This window comes from Scyliorhinus canicula, chromosome 2, assembly GCF_902713615.1.
Source record: "Scyliorhinus canicula chromosome 2, sScyCan1.1, whole genome shotgun sequence".
NCBI classification, from domain to species: domain Eukaryota; kingdom Metazoa; phylum Chordata; class Chondrichthyes; order Carcharhiniformes; family Scyliorhinidae; genus Scyliorhinus; species Scyliorhinus canicula.
The window spans coordinates 18,829,362-18,855,106 of NC_052147.1; the positions used below are offsets into that span (position 1 = coordinate 18,829,362).

General features: G+C 47.0%; 1 protein-coding gene across 1 annotated transcript in view; it reads right to left on the reverse strand.

Moving 5' to 3' along the window:
• rps6kl1 (ribosomal protein S6 kinase-like 1) overlaps positions 1 to 16,095 on the reverse strand; it is a 69,686-nt gene extending 53,591 nt beyond the window's left edge. Inside the window, exon 1 of the mRNA XM_038774438.1 lies at positions 16,006 to 16,095. The gene's annotated coding sequence lies outside the window, so the exon portion shown is untranslated. The remainder of the gene's footprint in view (positions 1 to 16,005) is intronic.
• Positions 16,096 to 25,745: the final 9,650 nt, after the last annotated feature.

Here is a 25,745-nt window from a genome sequence, read left to right on the forward strand (position 1 = left end):
TTCAACAGCCTTCTTACGTTGGCCGCCAACTGCCTCCCCTTAACAAATTCCATCTGGTCCTTCCCAATCATGTCCGGGACACAGTCTTCAATCCTTGAGGACAAGATCTTAGCTAACAATTTGGCATATACATTTAGTAAGGAGATCGGTCTGTAGGACCCGCATAGCTCCGGGTCCTTATCCCATTTCAGGATCAATGAGATAGTGGCCTGTGACATTGTCGGGGGAAGTCCCCCTCTCTCCCTTGCCTCATTAAATGTCCTCATCAGCAGTGACCCCAGTATCCCAGGGAACATTTTGTAAAACTCCACGGGGTTCCCATCCAGTCCCGGGGCTTTACCCGACTACATGCCCTTCAGCCCATCTGCTATCTCTTCCAACCCGATCGGGGTCCCAGCCCTTCCACCAACTCTTCATCAACCTTCGGGAACTTCAGCCTCCCTAAGAATTGCCTCATCCCCTCCGGCTCAGCTGGGGTTCCGACTCATACAGCCTGCTGTAAAATTCCTCGAACGCCTTATTCACCCCAGCTGAATCTCCGACCAGGTTCCCATCCCTCTCCCTTACTTTCCCAATCTCCCTGGCCGCCTCCCACTTTCTAAGCTGCTGAACAAGCATTCTACTGGCCTTCTCCCCATATTCATAGATAGCCTTCGTCGTTCCCTCAGAAGCCCTGCCTCTGGGGTCTCCGCATACCTCTGGCGACCTGTAGAATATCCTTTATCAGTTGGTCCGTCTCTGCTCTGTCTGCCTTCTCCCTGTGTGCCGATATCAAGATCAGCTCCCCTCTAACCACCACCTTCAATGCCTCCCAGACTACTGCAGCCGAAACATCCCCCGTGTCGTTGACTTCCAGATAGTTCTGGATACATTTTGTCAGCCGCCCACACGCCTCTTTTGCAGCTAAATGTCCCACGTCCAGCCTACAGTGCAGGCGCTGGCTACCCTCCTTGCTCACCTTTAGGTCAACCCAGTGCGGGCATAATCCGAGATCGTAATCACTGAATACTCAGTGTCCACTACCCCGTTAGTAAAGCCCTATTCAGGATTTTAAAAAATCAATCCGGGAGTACACTTTATGCACGTGCGAGTAGAAGGAAAACTCCTTCGCTCTCGGCTGCCCAAATCTCCATGGTCCACCCCCCCCCCCCCCCCATTTGCTCCATAAACCCCTTTAGCTCCTTTGCTATTGCCTGCACTCTGACTGTCCTTGAGCTAGATCGGTCTAGCCCTGGGTTAATGACTGTGTTGAAGTCCCCCCCATGACCAATTTATGCGAATCCAGGTCCGGGATCTTCCCCAGGGTCCTCACAATTCGGCGCTTGCACATTCACGAGTACCACCGGCAACCCCTCCAGCTTCCCACTAACCATAATGCACTGACACCCCCCCCCCCCCCCCCCCCACGTCCGCAACTAGTCACCCCGCCTCGAATGACACTCGCTTATTATTCAGGAGCGCTACCCCTCTAGTCTTAGAGTCCAGCCCCGAGTGGAAAACCTGTCTGACCCATTCCTTCCTTAATCTGACCTGGTCAGTTACTCGAAGGTGCGTCTCCTGTAGCATTGCCATGTCCGCCTTCAATCCCCTCAAATGCGCGAACACGCCCATTTAGCCTCTTACGTTCTACGTGATCAGCCTGGTTGGGGGCTACTCACCCCCCCTCCCCTCCGCCGATCACCTTTCTTGGGCCAGTCTCCAGCCCGTGCCCCACGCATCCGCACGCATCCGCAGGCCCGCCCCCAGCAGTCTCCATCCCTAATGTCCCGCAGTAACATCTACCATTCACACCTCCATCCCCCATCAGTGCAATGCAAATTATAACTCACACAGCTCGTCCGCAGACCCCAAATCAATACAGAAGGCATTACAAGTGACCTCAAAAAACAAAAACACCTCAGTCCACTACCAGCCCTTTCCTTCTCGCGAAGTCGATCACTTCCTCGGGCGACTCGAAGTAGAAATGCTGCTCTTCGTGAGAGACCCCAAGGCGGGCCGGATACAACAGTCCAAACTTTACCTCTTCTTAAAAAGGGTCGATTATATCTGATTGAACCCTACTCTGGCCATGCCCGCGCTCTGATCCTGATATATATGCAGGACGCTGTTCTCCCATTTGCAGCTCCTATCTGCCTGGTAGAATGCACTCCTTGTTCAGGTATCTGTGGAATCTCGCCACCATTGCTCTCGGGGGATCACCTACTCGTGGCTTCCTCGCTAGGGATCTCTGTGCCCTGTCCACCTCCAAGAGTCAGGTGAGCGTCCCCCCCCCAGTAGCTTCTCAAACATACCCACTATGCATGCCACTGTGTCCGTTCTTTCGGATCCCTCCAGGAGACCCACGATTCTCAGGTTCTTCCAGCGGGACCGGTTCTCTAGGTCCTCCACCTTCTCCTGGAGCCTTTTCTGCTGGTCTCTCAGCATCCCCACCTCCAACTCCACTGCAGCTTGGTGCTCCTCCTGCTCAGTTAGTGCCTTCTCCACTTTCTGGATCAGCCGATCTTGAGTACCAGCTGCGCAATCGAATCCTTAATCGGGTCTAAGCATTCCTGTCTCTGCTTGGCGAAGCCCTCCTGTATGAAATGCTCCGTCAACTGCTGGGTCGTCGAGTCAGAACTCCAGTCATCCGCCATGCTTTCTCCCACTGCAGCCTCAACCCAAGCCTTCTCCGTTCGCCTATTTCTTCCTTTGCGAGTATTCCTGGTCCGCTTCTCCAGGCACTGATGTAGGATTTGTTGGTCGTTCTGGGTGAGTGTGCTTAACACTCAATTTGGCTCTGTTTCTTTACTTAGCTCTGGAGTCGCCAGGTATCGTTGATACCGCCACAAGTTCAAGGTGAAGTTCAAAGCAATAAAACCATACACCAATTAGTAAGTTCAAACAACTGAGTTTATTATAATACAATTATAATAACTACCAATGCACACGCTAAAAGGATTAAGCTATTCCTACCGCTAAATAAACTAATACTTATCTCGAAGGAACTGCCAGGTCAGGGAACAGGGCCTCTTGCTCTGCTCTAGTCTGCAGACTTCAGGTTGGTATAAGTTAAAAGGGGTCAGGAGTGTCTATCTCTGGTAGCGATTGTTGTGAGACACTTACTTGCTGGCGGTTGCTGTCCGAACCCTCTCCTCTCTCTCGTTCAATGTCTTCTTGGCAAAAGCTGGTCGAGGTGCTGGTCCACGGAGGAGTGCTGTCAAAGAGAGAGGAGGGCTGGACGAGAAGACTGAACAATGTGTGGGACCTGTCTTTTATAGGTCCCAGGGATCCGCGCCCCTTTGGGCGGACTCCCTTACCTGCTTGGAATCGATTGGGTCTCTTCCCAATCGATATGTTTGAATTCCCCCAATACTGAAGCTGTTCCTTAGCTACTGGGCGGGCTCTCAGGCTCTTTGTTTTCGAACCCTGTTGGTGCCTGAGTGTCTGGTATACTTTACAATGTTGCAGTTGCTTCCCCATTTGTGTCCATTGTATCTGGAATCGTTCCATTAACATGCTAATTATCCCGGTGATTGCCTCATTAGTATGCGGAACGTTCATTTCGGTGCTGTCTGCTCTTAGCAGACAGAATCCACACCTGCTAGGTGCAGCCTGCTGGGGCTGCAAATATTGTCCATTTTATCCTATATGCTTTGCGTTCCTCCATTTTGTATTCAGGGAAATGGCCAACTTCGGTGGCTACAGATTCCTCATCACAGTTGCATCCAACATCAATTTTCCACTTCAGATCTGACAAGAAAATCAGGGAGGAAGGTCCAAAGTTCCACCCGAGCAGGGCCACCAAATGTGCAACCTACTCCTTCATAGCCGCCACCGGAAATCTCATCTGCAAATTAGTCTTGACCGTACCCACCAGGCTCTTAAAATTCAATTTGCGGAGCCAGGCCCAGTCCCAAGCCACCTGGACCGCCAAATACCAAAAATGGGGAGTTGCCATCCGAAACAGCAACCCCCCAAAACCAGCTCCTGCCCCAAGAAGACACCAAAAACACTCTTTTCCAGATTCAGCTATTAACCTGAAAAAGCCCAATTATACCCCCCACTGTAGAACCCGGGTTGGAGATGTACAACAACAAAGCATCGGCATACATATAAAACACCCTCTGCTCCGCATATCCCCCCCACTATCGTCTCCCACTTATCCAAGCACCTCACCGCAATGGCCAATGGCTCTATCGCCAGTGCAAACAGGAGGGGGGACATGGGGCACCCCTGCCTTGATCCCCTTTGTAACCCAAAAGTACCTTGAATTCACCTCATTCCGAACTCACCTTCAGTTCCCAATGTAACAATTTGACCCATGCCATAAACTTAGGCCCAACCCTAAAGCTCTCCAACATCACAAAAAACTTCACTCTACACGGTCAAATGTCTTCTCTGCATACAGCGCCACCACCACCTCCAGCTCCCTTCCCTCTGCCGGAGAGAGCACCACATTTAACAAACGCCGCAGATTCGAGGACAACAGCCTACTCTTTAATAATAATAATCTTTATTGTCACAAGTAGACTTACATTAACACTGCAATGAAGTTATTGTGAAAAGCCCCTAGTCGCCACATTCCAGTGCCTGTTCGGGTACACAGAGGGAGAAGTCAGAATGTCCAAATTACCCAACAAGCACGTCTTTCGGGACTTATGGGAGGAACCGGAGCACCCGGAGGATTCCCACGCAGACACAGGGAGAATGTGCAGACTCCGCACAGACAGTGGCCCATGCTGGAAATCTAACCTAGAACCCTGGCACTGTGAAGCAAGTGTTAACTACTGTGCTACCGTCCCACCCCTTTACAAACCCAGTCTGATCTTCCCCAATCACCTGGGGGAGGCACTCTTCCAACTTAAGTGCCAACACCTTGGCAAGAATTTTGGCATCCATATTTAGCAGAGATATTGACCTATATGATCCACACCCATGCAGGGCACGCATGGCCTGTTCGCCGCCCTGTGAGAAATGCCAACCAGGTACCCTAGCAGTGCTCCTACCAATTGACAGTGCCAGGCGTGCACCCAGGTGGCGCTCCCAGGGTGTCCAGGTGGCACAAGCAGTGCCAGGGACCACCCCTGTGAGCCTCCGAACCCCTGGGAGACCCCCACAAGTGCCGTTCCATCTGGTCACCGTTTGTGGAGGCCAGTATTAAACGTTCTCGCCAGAGTTCTCCAATGCATAGAGCATAGAATAGATGTGAAAGGGATAGATCCCAAAGCCTCAGGAAACTGCATTTACAGTGAGACTAGCTGTCTCGTCTAATATGCAGATTTGCCAGAAAATTATCCCACCCACAATGGCTGAGGTTTACATTGCAATATCTCGCGAGGTCACATTAGATCATGGCGTTGCAAGCCAGGTAGATCCAGGGAGCGGGGCTCCCGATTTCTACCAGCGCGCTACTTTTCGGGCGCAACGTGGCTGTTCAGTCACAACATAATATGGGGAAGTGGGCGGTTATTCACTTTCTTCCGAACAGTAGAAAAGCAGATTATCATTTAAAATGTGTGAAAATTGTAAATGTTGATGTTCAGAGACTCGATGTGCTTGTACAAGGAAGATTAAAAGTTAGCATGCTGGTCCAGCATTGCAAGGGATTGAAGTACAATAAAGAATTACTACAATTTTACTGAGCTTTGGTGAGACCACACCCATAGTTTTTGGTCATCATATTTAAACAAGGAAATAATTGAATTGATGCAGTACAACAAAGGTTAGCTGGGGTTAGATGATTGCCCCAAGATGAGTGGCTGAGTAAAATGGGCCTATATTCTCCAGAAGTTAAAAGAATTGAAACAGACAAAATGCAAGGGTGGCTTGACAGGAAGGACAGATTTTTATTTTCCTGTTGGCTGGGGAGTTTTAAACTACAGTCTCTGGTTAAGCGGATGATCATTGAACATTGAGATGAAAATTTTCTTCATTCCAAGGATAGCAAATCTTTGGAAATTTCTATCCCAGAGGGTTCTGAATACTCCATCATTGAATATAGTTAAGCCTGGAATAGACATATTTTTGGTCTCTCAGGAAATAAAACTGATATCTGAGCGGGTAGAAAAGTGGAATTGAAGTCCAAGGTCAGCCATGATCGTATTGAATTGCGGAGCAGGCTGGTTGGGCTATACTTTTTCATGTTTTTGTGTGGTATTCTTGCATTGTTCTGTGTTTCAATGAAAAATCTTTCTTGGAGAACAGAGACACTTGTGTAAAATCATAGTTAATATTTAACATTATTCAATTTGGTAGCAATGCTTATATTGGAATAGTGGCTGATGCCGTATCCACATCCTCACCAACACAAGCCTCCACTGCTAACGTTCTCATGTTCCAATAAGTAGATTACAAAATTCTCCTCCTTGCTTTTAAATCCAACCATTTTTTTGCTTACGCTTTCTTAGTGATCCCACCTGACATATTTTAAAAAAAAATTTAGAGTACCCAATTATTTTTTTTTCCAATTAAGAGGCAACTTAGCGTGGCCAATCCACATACCCTGCACATCTTTGGGTTGTGGGGGTGAAACCCATGCAGACACGGGGAGAATGTGCAAGATCCACACAGACAGTGACCCAGGGCTGGGTTCGAACCCGGGTCCTCAGTGCCATAGGCAGCAGTGCTAACCACTGCGCCACGGCGCTGCCCAATCCCACCTGATTTATAACCACGTATAATTCTCTAACACTGAGCTACTTCTGGTTCCTTACTTGTTCACTTCCAATACTGGTTGTTTGGCAATTCAGCTGCAAAACATATTCCTGGAATGTTCAGAGTTAACACCTCCCTCCTTTCTTCTCCAACTTCTCTCTCAAACGGTGTTTTCTTACCATACCTTAAATCTCTGTTTTTTTCCTCCCTCTTGTTTGGTGTTCATTATTATTCTTCCCTCTTCCATTATGTTAAAGCACTTTTGACGCATCTTCTGGCATTTGACAACTACAGGTTGTTGTGCAGTGAGGATCAAATGCCCAATAACCTTTGGTTACATTTGTGTAGACTTAATTGGCATGGAACCTTTAATAGTTATTTTAGTGTTCCTACTGTTGCCACAGGGCAGAGTATTCAACATTTCACCTTTCTGGACTTTGGTGCCTTGCTGTCAAACAGCAAAGCAAAGTTAGATTGTGAACCCAAACCATTTTATTCAACTTAAACACTTCAGGTTCCAATTGCTGAGAAAGTTTTTGGTATATGTTCAACATTATTGGCTGGGAATATTGTATCTGATAGGAAGATTGTATCCAGACACTTGTCTGTTCTTATTAATGTTATGTTCTGTGGTGTGGCCGTGGTAGAGATGCACACAGAACATTTGACTAGTAAGATAGTTTATTAACAAAATGAACACGTAGAAAGCTAACTAACCAACTATAATACAAATGGTAATGAATAAGTGAATTCTCCTGGAGCTACCTCTAATCCGACTGTCCTCTAGTACTACTTATTACCAACTGCCTGATCTGTGGAGTCACATGGTGGATCACCGTCCCCACCTGCTATTCGCAGATAGTACATCCAACTATATACATTGCTATGCATATGCACATCACCACAATTAACACTTCACATCATGTGTTGAATTATAAAAGTCCAGGTGCCAAAAATAATTAAAAGCATAATTATATTAACATAAATGTTGACACACTGAATAATGAATGTCTATTAACTGTTTAACCTCCTTCTTTCTGTATGATTTCCCCATGATATTAACTATCAAGATAAAATTGCACTCATTCATCACCTCTTTTTCACTGACCTACACTAGATCCATGTACTCCCATGCCTCAGATCTGAAATTCCTGTCTTTCTGTTTAAACACAACTTCATGGTCGGTCTTGCCCTATCCTGATCTCTGCAATTACCATCTACGTTCCATCATCCAGAATTAAAGGATTAAACGACAAGTATAGCCAGAGCTCGTGAAAATGCAGCTGCTACCATGCTCACATCGACCCTTTGTTCGTCAATCTCCTATGTTGCACATCAGGTATAAACACCAAATAAAGTCTTCATAGAAAGCTGAGTTAATGGGTAATGAATTAATTGGATCACGGCATGAATGTAAATCTGTTTCATTATTGTGTAATACCCTTGACACTAATTTTAAACTGGAGAATAGGAATTTCAGTAAGAACCAGGCTGAGGAGTGAGATGAAAAACTGAGAGACAACAATGGCAGAATGGCGTAATTATAGTGTGACTAATTTATACAGAAAATTTCTCATCAAAATTTTAACATCAATTTGTCATGGAAAGAAGTTGATCAATGTGTGTTAAATTAGGATTTTTAATATTGGAAATATATGTACTGTATTTTCATTTTTTGTACTTGAAAAGCATAACATTCTTTTTTAAAAAATGTATTTTTATTGGTTTTGTCATTATCTACGATAACATATGTTGTGTATAATACACAATAGCGTTAATTCTGATATACAGCCAAATAGAAAAATGAAAAGAAAAAAAAGACAAAACAGGATCTACAAACTTCATTTGTACAACAAAAGAAAAGTAACCAGGAAACAAAATCATGTGGGGCAGACGGTTATTTATGTCTCCTTGTTACAGACCTGTGTACAGGTATGGAACCCCAGGTTTGCGATTCCCTGGTGGTCGGCCACCACTGCCATGTAGCTTCACTCCCGTCTTCGCTGCCTCCTAGTACTAAAACGCACCGCGAGTCAGCCGGACGTTTTGTTCTTGCCATTGTGGTTTCTTCCCTGTGTGTCTTTGCCCTTTGTCTCTGGCCCTGTATTTCTTCTGCCGTCCTTCTCCCCGCCCAACCCGTTCTAAACCCCACTCTCTTTCCCCTCCCTCCTTCCTCTCTTTCTTCCGTTGTGCATTTTGTTCCTCCCCCTCACCCTTCAGCTTTTGCTTATTGGTTGCTGGTCACAAACAAGTCTTGGAACAAGCTGGTGAATAGCCTCCACGTGTATCCACGTGAATAGCCTGATCCCCGAATGCTGTATTTTGTTTTCTCAATTGAAGAAACTGCTGGATCGGACAGCCAGTCTGCGGCCTTGGGTGGCACTGCCAATCGCCAGCCAAGCAGGAGTTGAAGACTGCCACTAATGGGCACAGGTCCACCCTAACCCCCACAACCTTGGACATAGTCTCGAAGAATGCTGTCCAAAATCTGACAGGTCTGGGACAGGGCCAGAACATGTGGGAGTGATTGGCCGGGCCGCCCTGGCACCATTGGCATTTTCCCTCCACGTTCAGGAAGACCCTGCTCATCCGTGTGCACCACCTTTACCTGCCCATGAGGTGTTGTATGCACTATGCTGTGCTTCGATCCAGAGTCATCCCCCTATCGCTATGGCTAACTCTTCCTTCCACTTCTCCCGTGTCTCACCAAGAGGTGAATGTACCTTCTCTAGTATCCGTTCGTACATGTCAGCGCAATTACCATCCCATAGTTCACCCGCAGACAGGAGTCTGAACAGTAGGTTGTGTCCTGGAAGCTGGGGAACTTTGCCGTCTCCTTTCAGTCTCCTTTCAGAGGAGGTTTCTGATGTGCATTTGCCGTCGTGCATTCCCTCTCAGGACTTGGAGCTTATCTGTGAGTTCCCTCAGGGCACTACTCTGCCATCCACGAATAGGTCCCCTACTATTTGTACCCCTTCATCCTGTCTGCACCTTTTAAAACGAGGCATTCATGATCACGGTGGTGAATTTTCGGTTTTTGCACATGGGGACTTGATGGACATCATGGTCAGATCGAAGTGATGTCACAGTTGGTTCCACATAATCAACGTGGCCACGACCACTGGACTTCTTTTTAAAAAATAAATTTAGAGTACCCAATTCTTTTTTCCAATTAAGGGGCAATTTTAGCATTGCCAATTAACCTACCCTGCACATCTTTTTGGGTTGTGGGGTGAGACCCACGCAGACACGGGAAGAATGTGCAAACTCCACACAGTGACCTGGGGCTAGGATTGAACCTGGATCCTCGGCGCCGTGTGGCAGCAGTGCTATCCACCATGCTACCATGCTGCTCTAACCACTGGGCTACTTGAGTATCTGGCTGGGGTGGGGATGGGGGGGGGGGGGGGGGGGGGGGCGGAATGGGAGCAGGCTGCGGTCAGTGCTCGCAGGGATGTCCCCGTGCAGCAACTGTCCACAATTTTGACCCACTCTGATCCCGACCCTTTACCCACCCCTATACCCTTTCTGGAGTAGCTGCCCAGTGGTAGAATAGGAGGCTTGGGAGGGCCAAGCCTCTTTGTCGCACATTTTTCCTAATCTTCAGGTTCTCTTCCCCTCCCCCCACCAACCCCGCTGCAGATTCAGAGGGAAGATTTCATTCCTGCTCAGGTTCAGTTTGTAAGGAGTTCTATTATTCTTTCCATCCTCCCATGCTGGCCAGAGGGATAGGATGTAGTGGAGCAGATCATCCACATAGAGAGAGATTATGCTCTTTGCCCCCCTTTGAATGCCTCTTTGACCCTTCGCTATTCGTAGAGCGATAACCAGTGGCTCAACCGCCAGGGCAAATAGCAGCAGGGACAGTGGGCATCCCTGCCTCATGTCTCTGTGAAGCTAGAAGTATTCAGAGCTGGTCGTGTTTGTCCATATGCTCACCATGGGAGTAGTTTCACCTCTGAGGTGAACCCTGGTCCAAACCCAAACCATTCCAGTAACTCTATGAGGTACCTCCATTTGACCCTGTTGAAGGCCTTCTCTGGAGTCCAGGGAGATAATCACTTCTGGTGTCTTGACCATGTTCCACAGTCGTCTGATGTTTGCTGTTAGCTTTCTACCCTTGACAAAGCCCGTCTGGTCATCCACATGCAACTCTCCAGCCACCTTGCAAGGGCCTTTGCTAGAACTTTGGCACTCGTGCTTAGGAGTGAAATGGGTCTGTTTGGCCTGCACTCCATCATGTCTTTGTCCTTTTTAGGAATCAGTGATATCGAGGCCTGTGCCAGCATGGGCGGCAGGGTATCTCTTGACAGCGAGACATTGAACATATCCATCTGGCTGGCGCCTTTCCTGACTGCATGGGGTTAATGCTCTTCATAGCTTCCCCCAGTTCTAATGGTGCTCCCAGGCCCCTCCTCCTTTCCTCCACAAGTGGCGTGTCTAGCCCGACGCGGATCCATTTCATCTGCAAGTCTCCCACTGGGGGTGTACAGCTCTCGGTAGTAAGTCGCGAAGGCCTTATTAATCCTATCCGGTGCTGTGATTAGCTTGCTGTTTCTGTCTTTTCTCTGTGTTATTTCCCTCGTGACTGTCTGTTTTTCAGTTGGTGAGCAAGCAGGCGGCTGGCCTTGTCTCCATGCTCATTGAAGCCCCCACCCCACCCCCACCCCCCGCCAAGTCTGGCGGAGCTGGTTCACTGCTTTCTCTGTGGAGAGCAGGTCAAATTCCATTTGTAATTTTTTTCCTCTCCACCAGAAGTTCCACGGTTGGGGCTGTGGAGTACCGCCATTCCACATCCATTATGGATTCTACCAGCCGCTGTCTAGCTGCTCTCTCCTTCCTGTCCCCGAGTGCTCTATGTGCTATTATTTCCCCCTCATCACCGCCTTCATTGTCTCCCAGTACGTGGAAGGTGTCTCGCCATTCTGGTTGCAGGATACGTACCCGACGATGGCTTGTGACATTTTCTCACAGAATGCCGTATTGGTGAGGAGGGCTGTGCCACCCTCCATGGGGCGGGGGGGGGGGGGGGGCGATGTGGAGAATGGGCCTGGCCCATCTCCATTGTCACACTCCTGTAGTATGGAGTATGATGAGAGATTACTATTGCGGAGTATCCCGCTGCTACCACCCCTGGAAGCACCAATTTCCCCACTACAAAGTTAATTCTGGTGTAGACCTTGTGGATCTGGGAGAAGAACTCCTTCTCCCTCGGGTGTGTGAACCTCCATGGGTCATGGCCCCCCCTCTCCCCCCCCCTCCCCACATCTGCTCCATAAAGGCGCTCAGTTCTCTTGCCATGGCCGATTGTTTCCCTGATTTGGGGCTGGATTTGTCCGTCCGTGGGTCCTGTATGCAGTTGAAGATCCCCTATACTGAGTTGGTGGGAGTCTAGGTCGGAAATTTCTTCCATGGTCTTTTTTCTAAAGTGGGCGTCATCCCAGATGACATTTACAAGCACAACCGATACCCCTTCCAGGCCACCGTTCGCCATGACATACCGTGTGCACCCCCCCTCCCCGAGTCTGTCACTGTCTTCATCGCGGTAAATGTCATCCTCTTACTGAAAAGTATTGCCATCCACCCCACCCTCGTCCCGTAGCATGCTTGTCTGTCCTATCCAACATGCTCCTGTCCTCCCTTCCCCGTGCCGCTGTGGGCCCCCCCACCCATCTCCACCACTCCCTGTTCTCCTGACCCACCTTGCCGCCTGCCAAGCACTGTGCCCCTCCCCTTCTGCCAGGTGCTCCCTTCCTTTCCGGAGCTGCGTTGCGATTCCCCCTTCCATCCACTTACAGCTCTGTACCAGCACGTTCGCCAGCATGGTGGCTCCCCCCCCCCCCCCCGCCCCCCCCGGGAGAGACTCCTCCATTCCCCTACCCATTTTACTCCTCTCCCCCTCCATTCCAGGTTTGGTGCCCCTCTACACTCTTCCCTCCCTAGCCTAGGATTCCATTAACAAGAAAGCAACATTGTCATTAGCAGTGGTCTCTCTGTGCCCATTAATCATGCTGCCTTTCCAGCCCATTCCTGTGGATAAATTCCTCTGCTTCTCCCAGTGAAGTAGCGTTCTTTGCTCTGATAGGTCACCCACAGTTTGGCCGGTTACAGAATCCCGATCCACATCTTGTTCTTGAATCCATTAAACTCGGCCCGGTGCTTGGCCAAGTAAGCCCCAATGTCTTGGTACACGCAGATCGTTTGCACTTCCCACTTGCAGGATTGTGTGTTTCGTGCCAAGTCCCAAGATTCGCTCCTTGCCCTGGAACTAGTGGAGTTTGGCGTTGATGGCCTGTGGTGGTTCTCCTGCTTTGGACCTCTACCAGTGCAACCTGGGGGCCCTGTCAACTTCAAGGGCCTTGGGGAAGCTTTCGCCTCCAACCAGCTTATCCAGCTTCTGCGCCACATATTCCATTGGGTCCCTACCGTCTGGCAGTCCCTCGATCCTCAGGTTCTGGCGGCAGAACCTGTTTTCCTGGTCCTTCACCTTCCCCTTTAGCATTCCTTGGGCCGCCACCAACCTTGCCACTTCCGCCTCCAGTGACGTGATCCAGTCACTCTGTTCGGTGGCAGCTTTCTCGCACCGTCACCTCCGTGCTTCCAGCTGCCTGTCTTCTCCAGCGCTTCCTTGAAGGGGGCCAGGGAGTCTGCCACCACCGACTTCACCATCGCCATCAGGTCCTCCTTGAATGCGTCCCTGTTTCAGGAGCTCTTTGGTTAGGAGTTCCATCCATTGCCCTATTGGCGGGTGGGCTTGCGTTAGCGTCGGTTACTCCTCCCGCTCCACCATGTCCCACTCCGACTCACTCCTCATGTCTGCCGCCTCGGCTTTCCTATCCCGATTTTTGTTGCCCTTATTCTCCTTTCTGCCCCTTTGGTGGTTCAGGGGCATTTCTTTGGGTGTTGGATGGTTTTAGATGACGGTGGAGGGAGGATGTTGGTCAACTTAGCGGTCAATTTTTTGTTAAACAGCACCTAAGCTGAAGTCTCCAAGGACAGAGCCACCTTTAAAGTGACTGCTCAGTACATCCCCGTCACCAGAATGAAAAGCCTAACATTCATGAGACAAAGGCATAAGGGAACTAAAAATAATAATTAAAAAACAAAACCAGTATGAAGATACAAAGGAAGAGATAGTTCAAATTTTAAAGTCAAAATAACTGAGTTTCTCTCATCCAATTTAAGGTGCTGCACCAGGCCCACATGTCCGGGACTAGGATGAGTAGGTTCTTTGGGGGTGAGGACAGGTGCACCAGATGTTCGGGGAGTCCAGCGAACCACGCCCATATGTTCTGGGCATGCCCAGCACTGGAAGAATTCTGGAAGGGGGTGGCGCGGACGGTGTCGAGGGTGTTTGGATCCAGGGTCAAACCAGGGTGGGGACTCGCGATTTTTGGAGTTGCGGTAGAGCCGGGAGTGCAGGAGGCGAAAGAGGCCGGTTTCCTGGCCTTTGCGTCCCTAGTAGCCCGACGAAGGATTCTGCTACAGTGGAAGGATGCAAGGCCCCCAAGTGTGGAGACCTGGATCAGTGACATGGTGGGATTTATAAAATTGGAAAGAGTCAAATTTGCCCTGAGAGGATCAATACAAGGGTTCTATAAACGATGGCAGCCTTTTCTGGACTTCCTGGCTCAAAGATAGCTAACTTGGTCAATAGCAGCAGCAACCGGGGGGGGGGGGGGGGGGGGGGGGGGGGGTTTCCTTATTATTGTAGTGTCTATTCTGTAACTTTATATTGTGTTAATTTGCGTTGTTGTTAAAATGCTGTGTTGTTCATGGAGGTGGGGCGAATGTTTATGGTTGTTAATATTATTGTTATTTTTGGTATTTTACTATGGTGCGTTATTGTTGTATAAATTCAAAATTTTTCAATAAAGATTATTTCAAAAATAAATAACTGAGTTTCAGTCCCTATAAGTGGGATCTGACAAGCTGATTCCATAAGCTTCTTTAAACAGTACAGAACCAAACTGAAGGTGATCTAATGAAATGAATAAGAGGCATAAAAAGGGGAATATGAGAATAGATTAAAGGCTACCATAAAAGTCATAAAGACATAAATAGTAAAAAATAGTCAAAAGAATGGTTGGCTACCTGGGGATGAAAAAGGAGATACTCCGCCAGAGGACATAGTTGAAGCACTAAATGTAGAATCATAGAATTTACAGTTCAGAAGAAGGCCATTTGGTCCATCGAGTCTGCACCTGCCTTTGGAAAGAGCGCCCTATTTAAGCCCACACCTCCACCCCATCCCTGTCACCCCACCTAACCTTTTTTAGACACTAAGGGCAATTTAGCATGGCCAATCCACCTAACCTGCACATCTTTGGACTGTGGGAGGAAACTGGAGCATGGGGAGAATGTGCAAACTCCACACAGTGACCCAGAGCCGGGATCGAACCTGGGACCTCGGCTCCGTGAGGTAGCAGTGCTATCCACTATGCCACTGTGCTGCCCTCTGCAATGCCAAAAATGACCCCGTTAATAAATGGGACTCTTCTTTTTTTGGGCCTCAGCGAGGAAGGCCCCACCGGGTCTCACTTACCTTCATTTCCTGCACTGAGGAGCTTTGATTAGGAGGTCCTCAAGCCCCCCTTCACCCCACCTCATAAGGGCAAGGCACCCCAGGCCCAATCCTCGGCATAGGCAAGATGCCACTTGGCCACTGCCTGCCTTGCACCCTGGCACTGCTCCTGCCAGCCTGGAAGTGCCACCTGCCCATTAGATCTCGCGAGGCATGACGAGCTCTCTGGAGATTTACCGGCCGCGTTGCATTCTGCGTCGGACGCGGTAGGTAGATCGTGCTCTTTGGGATGTACAAATATAGGGCAAGACTTTACCAGAGGTTTTGGGAGTCCAACATCCAGATAAAATGTGGGTGCCAAGCCTGCAATTGGCTGTGGGACCAACTCAGTTATTTTCACAAAAGTGGTTTCCCAATGGATGTTTTCAGGCTTGCACATAGCAGCAGCAAACAGGGTGTAGATGCTGCCGACAAGAGGACCGCAGCTCTATATCCCTCAATGATGGGAAAAACTGCGCATGTGTCAGTGGACATAGTGCAAGTAGCTTGCACCTGCACTATTCCTGGCGCCTGGCTGTTTGGCTCCACGATAACAGTAAAAATAAATCCCAGAATATCTGAATGGTTACAACACAAGAGGCCATTTGGCCTCTCACGCCTGTGTTGGATCTCAAAAGGAGCAATTCACCACTTCCGTGCCTTCTCGGTCCTGTAGCCCTGTGCGTTCTTCCTTTTCAGATAATAATCCAATTCCCTCGTAAATGCAGATGGTTGAACCTGCCTCCATCAACACCCCCCCCCTCCCCCCTCCCCGCCAACATGTAGTAATTGCTTCATTTGCTGATTACCTGAAATCTGTGCCCTTTTGTACAATCCTCCAAACAGTTTTTGCCCATTCTCTCTAGGCTAAAATCTCCTCTCAATCTTCTTGGGTGGGATTCTCTGTTAGCTGACGCCGAAATTGGGGAGTACGATTGGGCGGAGAATAGCTTCTGACGCCAAAATCGCGGCAGGCGCAGGTTTGACGGCAAATCATGATTCTCCTTCACCTCAAAAACGGCATCATTGTGTTTCACACTGCACGTACTTTAAACACCGTTTGCATAATCAGTCGTGGGCCCACCTGCGATTCTCCACCTCGAATGGCCCAAGATCCCAACGGCGTGGTTCACTTGTGCTTTCAAAAATTGTGAACCTGGCATGGTGGCTACTCGGAGATGGTGTAGGAACAATGTCCAACATCACCATAGTTTGCCAACAGTTGTGCTGCTGGCCAGGGGCTTCTGTCAGGGCCGGAGGGAGTAGTGGGGGGTGACCAAGAGGTGGGTTGTGGGGTCGGGATGGACGGACACGGAGCACAATTGCCTTGGCTGGCAAAGCAGCCATGCAGCTGCGCACTGGCAACAGTGGCAACAACCACTTTAAACCTTGTGCCAGGGTTTGTATAGGTGTCCCTCGGGGCACTCCCCTGGGTGACCTCTGGCCCCAGCCGACCCATCAGATGTATGGGTGCGGTCCAGCTCGATCAGTGGCATCTTTTTGGCTTTGATAAGTGTGTGTGAAGGGAGTGTGTGTGGGGAATGTGCGGCTGCAGCTTGTCAACTTCCCAAGTGTCAATGATGGACCCGGCCAATCCTGACCGTTTTTCATGGGAATCGATGCGGTGCCGGTGCTAGCCGCTCAAATTGCGGAATTGTTCCAGGTGTGGCGCTGATTATTCTGTGGTATTGGTCCACAAATTCTCCACTATGTCAGCACTTAAGTCTCAGAAATGGAAAATTCCGCTCCTCATCTCCAAAGAAAACAGTCCCAGCTTCTCCACCCCGCAAGTAACTGAGGTTTCTCATTCCTGACGATTCATTGTCTTCAGTCTTTTCTGCACTCTCAGTTTGACGCCTTTGCATTCTTTGGAGAGTGCGGCACGCAGAATTGGCCTAACACTCCAGTTCAGCCTGAACATGCGTGAAGGGTTTTGACATTCCTTGCTTGCTTCAGTGATTCTGAGTTTATGCAATGTTCCTGATCTCATTCCCGGAACTAAAATGAACCTAAGGGGGTGGGCTGTGTTCTGTGCCGAGATGACCGGTTACCAGCTGATCTCCGCCCCGGTGGCCGATCTTGCCACGGTGACTGATGATGGCTCCGAGGGGGCCGCCGGTAGAAGGGCGGCCATTTTGATTGGCGGTGTGGGCGCCCGATCCTCGCGCCCAGCTCGCGCGCGCGCCCCCTTTAAACGGTTGCCACGGGTTACCAACCGGCAGGCTGGGCCCCGAGACAAGGAGGTAGGGGAAAGGTGGGGAGGAGAAAAACGGTCCGATTCCCTGTGCAGGGAGATCGGGAGTGAGGAAAAATTAAAAATAGGCACTTAAGTCTTTCACTTCAGTTGCCAGAAGGAGTCTCGACGACGCGACCGTCCCACTTGCTGCCCCTCGTAGCTCTTTATCTGACCATCTCTTTCCAGAGATGCTGTCATGCGGCTCCCAGTCCCCGACCCTTTCATTCCCATCTCTTCTCCCCCCGTTCAGCCTGCTTTCGTTTTTTGCCATCCTCCTAATTTCTGTGGTTCACTCATTCTCGGCACTAAAATGAACTTTTAGTGCTCCTGAGATGTTGCATCGGCCCCTCCCCACCACTTCGAAATGGGCCACCTTTAAAATGGGCTCGTGCTTGCAGTGTCCAAAAAATGCGATAACCATGAACCATTTGAATTGGCGTTGATTGTGAAGTTGCTGTTGATTTTGCAAAGAAGATAATGCATTTTAAAGACGTATTGGCCTTTAAAGTTGGCAGAGCTGTACTACATGGCAACTTTAGAAGTTACACTTCCCAAAGATGTATTTGCACTTTGTGATGTCAAATCCAGTGACTGAGACTACAGTCTTCAGCTTCCAAAACCTTATTTATCGACTAAGTACTATGTTCTATGTTAAACATATACGTGAACTTCACCAACACAAATTCCATGTAGTTTTCTTCACAGGGCCCCATCTAAAGAATTAGTTGATTTTCTTATTCATTTCTCCAAAGGTCAGCATGCGCATGGTAACACCACCACGTGAAAATTCCCCTCCAAATTCTCACCATCCTGACTTGGAAATATATTGGCATTCCTTCACTGTTGCTGGGTCAAAATCCTCGAACTCGCAGTGCTGCCAGTGTACCTATGCCACTACAGCGATTCAAAAGGCAGCTCATTGCCCACCTTGAGGAGTGGGCAATAAATGCTGGCTTATCTAACAATGCCCACATCCTACAAATGATTTTTTAAAACAATTGTCAGTTAGTGTTATTCGTTTGAGTGGAAAGAAACAAATGTTGTGTCCATCAACGTGGAGATTTCAAAAATGAGCATGGAGCTGCTTCTCTACATTTAACACCGTTAAAGCTCATGGCTTAAATAACAAAAAGTTGCATTGCCATTTCAAGATGGACAGCCTGACACATTATCAGCTTGTAATATTAATGACGCAAAAATTAAGTACTTCTCTAAACATCTGGAAATGCAATATATTTGAACAGTGAATTGAGATAAACTTGGCACTTGTAATGGTCGAAGACAAGAGCACTTCAAGTGCACAGGAGAAGGTGGGTGAGGCTCAGGATGGCAGAGGGAGCGGGCCAGTGAGTGACGGGAGGGGTGGGTAGGGTAGAAGTGGGAGGGCATGTGCAAGCAACAGGCTGGATGCAACAAAGCTGTTGGTTGAGTGATATGACCATATGTGCAGGTGCGTTTGGCTGCCACCTCCAATCTCCAGGTCATTGTAACTTGGGGGTACTGCAACCCCCCCCCCCCCCCCCCCCCCCTTTCACCCATAAGTTCCCAGGTAAGGTTGCATGAAAATTGCCCTGGAAGTGCAAAGATCCGATAGGCAATTGTCCTGCACTGGGGAACCATCTGAAAATGCAATTTAAATCGTAAACATTAGATGGTTCCAATGTGTTACATCAGTAGTTACCATGAAAAAGATAGAATAATTAAAACCACTTCTACCTTCTGAGTAACTATTGTACAGCACACACCAACCTCCCTCCCATCCTGCCCCACAACAAGGATTGCTACATCAGAGTCCTATTTATTGACTACAGCTCCATCTTCAACACCATAATCCCAGCCAAGCTCATATCAGAGCTCCAAAACCTAGGACTTGGCTCCCCACTCGGCAACTGGATCCTCGATTTTCTGACCAACAGACCACAATCAGTAGGAATGAACAATAACACCTCCTTCATAATAGTCCTCAATACCGGGGCCCCGTAAGGCTGCGTACTAGCTAGCCCCCTACTCTACTCTGCACACACACGACTGCGTGGCAAAATTTGGTTCCAGCTCCATCTACAAGTTTGCTGACGATACGACCATAGTAGGCCGGATCTTGAATAACGACGAGTCAGAATACATGAGAGAGATAGAGAACCTAATGGAATGGTATAGCGACAACAATCTCTCCCTCAATGCCAGCAAAAATAAAGAGCTGGTCATTGACTTCAGGAAGCAAAGTACTGTACACACCCCTGTCAGCATCAACGGGGCAGAGGTGGAGATGGTTAGCAGTTTCAAATTCCTAGGGGTGCACATCTCCAAAAATCTGTCCTGGTCCACCCACGTCGGCACTACCACCAAGAAAGTACAACAGCGCCTATACTTCCTCAGGAAACTAAGGAAATTCGGCATGTCCACATTAACCCTTACCAACTTTTACAGATGCACCATAGAAAGCATCCTATCTGGCTGCATCACAGCCTGGTATGGCAACTGCTCGGCCCAGGACTGCAAGAAACTTCAGAGAGTCGTGATCACCGCCCAGTCCATCACACAAACCTGCCTCCCATCCATTGACTCCATCTACACCTCCCGCTGCCTGGGAAAAGCGGGCAGCATAATCAAATATCCCTCCCACCCGGCTTACTCACTCTTCCAACTTCTTCCATCGGGCAGGAGATACAGAAGTCTGAAAACACGCACAAATAGACTCAAAAACAGCTTTTTCATCGCTGTTACCAGACTCCTAAATGACCCTCTTATGGACTGACCTCATTAACACTACACCCTGTATGCTTCATCCGATGCCGGTGCTTATGTAGTTACATTGTATACCTTGTGTTGCCCTATTATATATTTTCTTTTATTCCCTTTTCTTCCCATGTACTTAATGATCTGTTGAGCTGCTCGCAGAAAAATACTTTTCACTGTACCTCGGTACACGTGACAATAAACAAATCCAAATCCAAATCCCTCCCATTGGACTTGCCCAACTCCAATCCCCACTTTCTACAGGGCGCTAAACACCCTCTCTCCACCGGATTCCCCCAACCACCACTGGGCATTCCCAAACCTCTGAACCCCCCAAGGGACTTCCCTAAACAGCCACCACCATGGGACCCCCACCTCCCACATCCAACTACCTCCCCCACAGGATTCCCCACCCTCACGGGACTCTCCTACATCCCCCACAGGAACTCCCCACTCCATCGACGCTCTTCCCCTACCCCACAATGGGAACTGTGGTCCCTATCTCCCCTGATCCGAAGGTCTGACTCCCAATTATCCTACCACATAGCCTAGTTCCTTACACCCCTCCCCGTACTCCAGAAGGTCAGGCGGGATGGAGTCGGCTGGATTTTCAGGTAAGTACGTTCGAGCAGAGTGGCAATCTGACTCAGTTGCTATTCCATCAGATGTTAGAGCCGATAGAATTATACCAACAGCCAGAAGAAATAGTCTACAGTTAAGCTGTGAATAGTTTATGACTCCTTTAAACAATACTGGCGAGGAGTCCTTCATACCATTTTAAGCTGTTAGGACAGGGGAAGGCTGGAGCGTGGAGCTCCAGAATGGTATCAACTCAGCTTTGCAAAATGATTGACATCATGATTGGTCTGTTCTGCATGAATCTGGTGGGCACTGGGTGTGTGTCTGCATTCTGCTTTCCCCATCGGCGATGCGGGCAAGCCATACAAAATTACATAGACCTCGGTGGGACTGGAAGATCCCTTCAGCAGCCAGTGGCGAGCTGCCTCCACCATCGGAAAACATGCTGGGGGGGGGGCAGAAAATTCCGGCCGAAATGTCAAATGCACTTCATGTTGGAAGTGTGCACTCACATCATGCATGCTGTTTTTAGACTTCAGTGGGTCTTGTCGCACTGAAAAATGGACATCACAGAGATAAATTTCTTTCATGTTATCTCATGGCCTCTGTCTGAATCCTTGTTCTCTACAAATGTATTATAGAGATGACGTTAATAGTGGATGCTCTTCTGATTTTATTTTTCACATTCTAACTGACCTGATGTTCCCATGACTTAAAAAAAAATTAATTTACATTACCCAATTCATTTTTTTTCTCAAGTGAGGGGCAATTTAGCGTGGCCAATCCACCTACCTTGCACATCTTTGGGTTGTGGGGTGAGACCTACGCAGACACGGGAGAATTTGCAAACTCCACACAGACGAACCGATGACTTTTTAAGGCGACAATATTTTAGATTTGTTGTACTGAGCCGAGAGAATTTTCTTTTCTTTCCTAAGTAGAAGTTACTCAATATTATGAAATTTTGAATCTTTTGGTACTGGGTACATTTTGTTAGAATAGTTGATCTAGAAAAACTGCATTTTATTTTAGTAATTGACATAATACATAGCCGGAATAAAGAAATAGGAGGATTTTTGTCTAAAGTATTGACATTCAGTTGAATTTTTGCCCCTTGAAATAAAAGAACACTTCTCCAACTCAAGAATTAAAAATAATTTACATTGTCATCAATTCACATAGAATTATTGTTTGAAGGCTTGTAGTAGTGTTGTACTGATAATTGCACATTCAGTAACGGTTGTGTTATTTCTTAATTTCAGGAATGTCTTTTGGCAGTATGGAATGGGTACATGTGGTCATCATCATTATGGTGAAACTTTTGCTATCTAAATCGCAGCCCGAAACCAATTCCAAAGGTGCTGTATAATTATTAACCTTTTTTAAAATCCCATTATTTATCTGTCCATTTTGCATTGTGCTTAAAATTTCAAAAGCAGAGGTGAACTTATGGTAAACATTGATATTTGAAAAATGTTGACATCTAGAGTCAATAATACAACCCATAATCATGCTTCAGCTTATCAGGACTCTTGTGTTATCAGTCACTGAGTGGATCTCACTATCCAAAATGCCCAGTGCCACATATTAAGGGCAGAATTGTACAGTTTCCCACTGATGGATTTGCAGGTGGTGGGGTATACAAATTTCTCTGGGTGGCCTTCTCACCGCTATACCACCCACTAACAAGGGTGTCCTTGTACATGAAACGTCGAAAATTAATGTACAGGTACAATGGGCCATTAGAAAGGCAAATGGAATACTGGCTCTTTTGCAAGGGGATTGTAGTACAAGAATAATGAAGTGGAGATGTTGACGTTGGACTGGGGTGAACATGGTAAGAAGTCTTACAACACCAGGTTAAAGCCCAACAGGTTTCTTTCAAATCACTAGCTTTTGGAGCACTGCTCCTTCCTCAGGTGAATGGAGAGGTAGGTTCCAGAAACATTTATATAGACAAAGTCAAAGATGCATGACGATACTTTGAATGTGAGCATTTGCAGGTAATTAGGTGTTTACAGAGCCAGAGAGAGGGGTAACCCCAGGTTAAAGAGGTGTGAATTGTCTCAAGCCAGGTCAGTTGGTAGGATTTTGCAAACCCAGGCCAGATGGTGGGGGGTGAATGTAATGCGGCATGAATCCAAGGTTCCGGTTGAAACCGTATTCGTGTGCTGAACTTGGCTATATGTTTCTGCTCTGCAATTCTGCGTTGTCGCGCGTCCTGAAGGCTGCCTTGGAGAACGCTTACCCGAAGATCAGAGGCTGAATGCCCTCGCCTGCTGAAGTTTTCCCCGACTGGAAGGGAACATTCCTGCCTGCCTGCTGTTCTGAAGGCTGGGTAGTTTACTGCAAACAATGGTTTGTTTGAAGTTGCATGGTTGTTTGAAGGCAAGTCGTGGGGGTGTGGGGTTGACCTTGGCAAGATGTTCGTCTTCATCGATGACGTGTTGAAGACTGCGAAAAAGATGTCGTAGTTCTCCTCTCCAAGGAAGTACTGGACGACGAAGGGTACTCTGTCGGTTGTGTCCCTTGTTTGTCTTCTGAGGAGGTTGATGCGTTTTTTTGCTGAGGCGCGTTGGATAATGAAGAATAATGAAGTCTTACCACAACTGCAAAGGGTGTTGGTGAGACTGCACCTAGAGTATTATGCACTGTTTTGATTGACTTATTTAAGGGTGGATATGCTCGTCTTGCTTTGGAGGTAGTTCTGAGAATGTTCACTCAATTGATTCCTGGGATGAAGGGTTTGACCTATAAAGAAAAGTTGAGCTCATACTCAGTAGAAATTGGAAGTGAGAAATTATCTTATTGATTCAAGATTCGGGCTTATAGGGTAGATGCTAAGAGGATGTTTTCCATTGTTGAGGAATCTAGGTCTGGGGAACATAGTTTAAAAATAAAGGGCCTCTCATTTAAGACAGAGATGAGGAGTAATTTCTTCTCTCAGAGTGCCGTGAATATTTGGAGTTCTTTACCCAGGAGAGTTATGGGTAACCTGAATCATTAAATATATTCAAGGCTAAGTTTGATATATTCTTTAAATATAGTCAAGGGTTATAGTGAACAGACATGGAAGTGGAGTTAAGGTCACAATCGGATCAGCCATGATATTATCTGGCTTTCTCCTTTTCTAAAATTAATTTTTATGGGATCCCTAATTGTCCTTGATATTACTTATATTCTTATTTTATGCTCTGAGTTAATTTGTGTAAAATTATAACCATATTTCTTTTCCATTTAGTTGAAGACTCTGCAAAATTTAAATGTACAGCAGAAGAAGGAAGCCATATTTCTGACAGGCTCAGAATGTTTCTTCATATAGATAAAATGGTAATGAATATAAGCATATAGGAATTGCTTTTTCTATTATATTGATAACTACTTTTGAATATGTTTCAAAAGTGTTGCTGCTGAAACCATCATTTATGCTTTTGTTAGCTCCTCACATATCTCCTTTCTCTCCTTTAAATCACTCCTTAAAATATACAAATTTGGTTAATTTTTTTTCTTTCCTGCCCTTACTCCTTTTGTGAAGTGCCTTGAGTAATTTTACTTTTGTTACAGTTCTCTATAAATTTAAGTAGTTATCGTACTTCTCTCCCTGTCTGGACTGTACAATGCCAGATCTTCTGAAAAAGATTAAAGTCTTTGAGAAAAAAATGATTTGCATCGAGCTGAATTAATTTATCACCATGCAGACTATGTTGATTCCCCGGGGACAGAGTACTATGGGTACTACCTGCATGGTCTGTGTGGATTTCCTCAGTGATATTAGTTGGGAAATGTCTTTGAAGTTACATGAATCAAATTTCCCCCTTCAGATTGTTTCATTTCATAAATCTTTGTTTACATTATTTTAATCATTATGATTTTTTGAGCAAATGTGAAACTTGAAAGTCTTAGTGAATCATTCTATTTGAACAAGATATTAATTTTTGTATATTATGAGTTTGGACTGATTCCTAACTCCCATACCCAGGTGACCACAGCTGATTCAACGGTACCTGAATATGAAATAAATATGATATTGTATGGTTTTTTCTCAGTGTAGTCCAGCTCAGTGTAGTAATCTATTTGTCAAACTTTTGCAGGTAGCCTTCACTCTGTAAATCACCTAGTTGGACAACTGATTCATTGTGCACTTCAATTATCTTGGCCTTTATTCATTATTGTGCAATTTGATCAGCACTCCTGACCTACGTACTCAGCATACATCCATTTTGAGAGACTCTCCCGTTTCATTGCAACTGGAGAATGTAACCAGGATTTGTGATGTTCTAAATATGACTTTGTTGCTCCAATGAGGAGGGCTGATTTAAATATATACGGCCAATTTTTCAAATTCTGTGTTTAAAAATGAATGATATATGAATGTGATTTTGTGGATCCTGAAATTTAAATTGCCCTTTTTTCACATAGATAACAAAGTCCTACAAGGCGCATTGTAGTTCTCCTGCAAAATAAGAATGCTATGAATAAGGGTTTGAACAGCTCAAGTTGAATGTTTCACGGATATTGTGATTAAATTCGTATTTCCTGGTGCAAACATGATATCAGCAGAATGACTGCAATGTTAAATCAATGGCCAATGTGACGTAGAGTGCCACGTGATGTAGACTGTTTGAATTGTGCATTGAAGACATAGAAGACATAGCACTCTGCCTTATGATTTTTCCAGGTGTAAGCACCTTCATGCAAAGCTTAGCACTAAGAAATGACTATGTTGATTAGTCTTGTGTTTTAGCTGTCCCAATTACTGGGTAAAGTGGAAGCTGTACCTTTGGGAGAGTCTTCACGAATCATGCTGGGACCAATGTTCTGCCGAGTTGGATAATTAGGGTGGTAGAGAGGAATTTAAACTAACTGATGGAGGGAATGGATCATGTGGGAGGATACGTGATAAATCAAAGATAATCAGTAAGGTAATAGAGCAGGGTAGTGATTTAGGTGATGATTGTCAGAGAGTGGTAGGAAGGGATAGAGGGTACCAACTTAAGA